Here is a 4,401-nt window from a genome sequence, read left to right as displayed (position 1 = left end):
ATTAAACTTTAAATTTGATAAATTTTGTCAAAAATTTGACTTTATATGCTTAAAAAAAAAATTGTACGAACATTTCTACGAGATTAAATAATAAATAATAATTAATTAATAGTTATTATATTATTATATATTTCTCATTTAATTAAATTGATATAGGTACATTCCATTTCATGTTTATACAAGGACCAAATGTTAATATGTAAATAACTATTAGGAAAATTATTTTGAGCACAAGTGTTATCTCGTGATTTACAACGAATTTGTAATTTATTACAGTTGTAATAATGTTTATTTTATGGGTATTGTGTAAACACATAATTACATAGGTAATGGTTTTTTTTCGTAACTTGTGTTTAAATTTACAGTTACCTGCACACATAGTAAAATTAAATAAAGTGAACTTAATAGACACCAACCTATGAAAAGATTCGTTACAATTATAAAAGTGTAAAAAATGTGTTATTTTGTATTGGCGTAGATGAGTATTTTCAACACAATTCAGATTGATAACAATTGAATTTACAAATAATTCTAATAGTAAGTAACTACACTGTATGTATGCAGGGTTATATTAACTTTCGTTTAATGTTATTATTTATCAGTTGGTGCAGTGATGCAGTGATGTTTTTCAATTTCTTTGGGGGGGGGGTTAAAGATAAGTCAGTGTATAATATTGTAAAAATACATTTGAGTAGATTTCGGGACTAATTGCTGCACAAAAATGATGAAAATATGCAGTTTTAAAGATATGCAGCTAAATTTTTATTTTACTTCAAAAAATACATAAACATATTACAATTTTGGAAATAAAAATTTCAAAAATAAGTAGGTAGGTATAGGTACATAAACTGTAATAAAAATAATGTATACGCGTATTTACTAATATTCCAAGGTTATATATTAATATATTGTTTTATATGGATATAATTGCACGATTTAGCTAATTTGAAACTATTGTGAGATAAAACAACTTAATTTAAAAAAAAAAACTTAGAGTATCTACACTACATGCAGATACATCGGTACATGTATATGTCTTGTTTCTATTGAATAAATTTGACATAAGAATGTCGATGTCTATTTGGTATTAGATACGAGGAGATGAGGATTAAACCGTAGGTAACTTTTTTTAACACGTGTAAAAAATAAACAAGTTTCAAAGACCGCAATTGTTTATTGAGAATTCATTTTTTTAAATTTTTAATTTAAACAACAGATATCCTTGAGGAATTTAGAAGTTAAAGTTTGCCAGGCTTTTAGTTGATAATATGGAGCTCTTCCATTAGTTGGTCTTAGGGTCTTGCTTATATTAATTACTTACATATTTGACATATAATAGCTGATTTTTTTAAGTTATATGTTATCAATATAAAATTTATGGTTTGTTTTTTTAAGATGTTGTTTATGTTCATATTTTTTTTTGAATAAAGAGTGTTGGTTTTAACCTATGATTTAAGATAGTATGGTTACCCAACGAGCTATGATCAGATGGCATGGGAATAGAATTCAGATTTCACTACTAGCGCGCTCAGTGGACCAATTATTTTACATGACATATACTCATCTTATTAAAGTCTGTATACTAATTCTCTAATATTATAGGTAAATTACTAAATAAACAATAATTATTAATTACTATTGTTCGGAACGTGAAGCAGTTATACGGCGTCCCGGTTCATATCGGCAAATGCGTTGCTGCAGTATGCAGGCCGCCCGGCACCTATGTCCAGTTCCTTTCGACCTACCGTCCGACTCACCACGTTACCTACCGACCGACCGTTCATAGCTATTTTTGTTACCGTTACCGTCACTGTTTTTGTGTATCTTTCTGAACACGCACCGTCATCACTACCAGTACCGTCCACCAACCATTACCTTAAGCCGTTGATTTTCCAGCTGATTGCTGTCGCCCAACACGGTTTTTATATACATAATATATATTTTGTTATTATTGTTGTTATTTCGTAATTAGTTTTACCTAATTTTATTATTATTTATATGTATTAATTATTGCCCTCCGCTGGCCAGCACTATTGTGCCCCCTACTTCACCTAAAGTATTATTATTATTATCATTTTTATTTGAATAGTAGCACCCGGTGACACCGTGGCAAACATAAGTTGTTGCACCATTATTTATCTTTTTGATTCTTACATACCGATTATACAGTCCACTCCTACCTCCCGATCATTTACAACTATTTAATTAAACATCATTTTAACAAATTTAACTTTGCCACCGGTAGCGTTGTAGATAAAAAAAGTGACCAGATCGCGTGACTTTTTGATTCATATCGTCGGTCATATAATTGAACTTTTATATCGGATCATTGGGCAACCATACTTTCTTAAACCGGAATTTTACTTATTGTACTTTCAATGATAATGACACAATGTTAGAGAATATTAAAATATTTTAATTTTACTCAATGTATGTTGAGAACTTGAAGAGTTTGGTTCAAAAAGAATATGTAAACCGGTATTTATATTTATCGTTAAATTTGGGATATAAAATATACAAATATATAATTACTAATTTTTAATTTATTACAGTTGTAATAATGTTATGTTATAGGTATTGTGTAAAGTGTAAACAATTAATGTAATTTGATTGCATAACAGTATATTTAGTTAATTATATTATATTTTGTGTTGGATTGTTTGAACTCATAATTACATAGATAATGGTTTATTTTTCGTAACTGGTGTTTAAATTTACATTTACTTGAGTACATAGTAGAATTAAATAAAGCGAACTTAATAGATACCTACCTATGGAGAGATTCATTACAATTATAAAAGTGTAAAATATGTGTTATTTTGTATTGTGAAACTGTACGTCCGGATGGACAATCCGTATTGTGAATAAATAAAACGCTTGCTGGGCGTTCGATGGTTGAATGATGCTTGCCACCGTAGAGTGTCGTATCGTCGTTGATCCGCGAGTCGGTATCGGTCTCCCACCCTGGAGCGGCGTAATCGTTGATAGTTGGCAGTCGGACGACGCTTGCAGCCGTGGAGCGGCGTTGTCGTCGGGCAGCGGTCTGTTCTCTGGTCCAGGTCTTCTTCTGTTGGAACTTTGGTTTTAGTTGTTGACAGTTTGAAGGCTTGAAGTGGACTGACTAGATTGCTTTGTAGGGATGGCTAAGCCGTTAACTATTCCAGGCTTTTGCCTCTACTAGTGGATGGAAATTTAGAAGAAGATTTAATTAAATTGTTTTTCTACCCATGTTAAAGGGTAGGCTTTGATTATATGTTTAGTGGTTGAAGGGTGGTGAGTCGGATGTGGGTATGTGTGGAGAAGGAGTTTTTGTAAAACATCGATTTTGATTGAGAGTGAATGGAATTTTGGGTAGACTTGAAATTTGCAGACTTAAGAAGAACCGAGTTTTTAACGATGGTGGGTACACCCATTATCGTACGAATACCTATGTTTAGGACAGATTCGATGCGTTTCCAATGTGAGGGACCGATATAAGGTGCCCAAGAGGAGCCAGCATAAGAGAGAATTGGAGAGACGTAGAGTTTTAGAATGTTGAGTTTCGAAGTTGTTGGGACGGGGCTAGAACGGTTAAGTATGGGGTAAGTGTGTGAGTTTGCGCCCTGTTGTAACGCCGAGGTATTTGGCATGATTGGACCATATCGAGTAGTAATGGTGGGATGGATGAAGTATTAGAACGTCCGAAAAGGATACCTACAGTTTTGGTCGGGTTTATTTTGATTCTCCAGCGATGAAACCATGTGGTAGCTAGGTTGAGTTGGTGTTGTAATTGTATGGCTGCTCGTTTCGGGCTTTTGTCGAAAGTAAAGAACATTGTGTCGTCAGCGAATAGAGAGAGATGTGCTTTAGGAGTTGTTAGTATATCGTTTATGTAGGTCAAGTAGAGAGTAGTTGAGAGACAGGATCCTTGAGGGACGCCTGCGAGTATGTGTCTGGTGGACGAGAGTGAGTCTTCGACTTTTGTGATGAAGATGCGGTCAGTGAGAAAGGATTCGATGATTTTAACGATTTCAGTCGGGATATTGAGTTGGGATAGTTTGTAGAGGAGACCTACGTGCCAGACTCGGTCGAAGGCTTTCTCCACGTCAAGAAAGATGGAAGCGGTGCGGTGTAGGTTGTTGTTAAAAGTTCTGCCTAAGTTGGTGAGTGAGTTTGGTCAGTTTGCAACACACCTCCTCGGCTTGTCAAACCCAGTGGCTGTCGATATTTATACCTAACTCTATCCAGTTAAGGAGTAGTTGGTTGGCTATTCCCACTACACGAACCGGTCCTTAGATCCGGGTTGTTGAATTGATATAATTAAGTTTTCTGAGTTATATTTTACAGGTCCTAGAACTTATGACCTGCGTTCATAGACTACACATTTACACGATATAGCAACGAATACCATGGTTTTATCCA

General features: G+C 34.0%; 2 protein-coding genes across 2 annotated transcripts in view; one reads left to right on the top strand and one right to left on the bottom strand.

The window, feature by feature from the left end:
• The window catches only part of LOC100574012 (aminopeptidase N), a 154,184-nt gene that overhangs the window by 124,227 nt on the left and 25,556 nt on the right, over positions 1-4,401 (bottom strand). The gene's annotated exons all lie outside the window — the stretch shown is intronic.
• The window catches only part of LOC100571410 (aminopeptidase 1), a 42,969-nt gene continuing 38,920 nt past the window's right edge, over positions 353-4,401 (top strand). Inside the window, exon 1 of the mRNA XM_029492733.1 lies at positions 353-537. The gene's annotated coding sequence lies outside the window, so the exon portion shown is untranslated. The remainder of the gene's footprint in view (positions 538-4,401) is intronic.

This window comes from Acyrthosiphon pisum, chromosome X (genome assembly GCF_005508785.2).
Source record: "Acyrthosiphon pisum isolate AL4f chromosome X, pea_aphid_22Mar2018_4r6ur, whole genome shotgun sequence".
Lineage (NCBI taxonomy): Eukaryota > Metazoa > Arthropoda > Insecta > Hemiptera > Aphididae > Acyrthosiphon > Acyrthosiphon pisum.
This window is presented reverse-complemented; position numbering and strand designations above follow the sequence as displayed.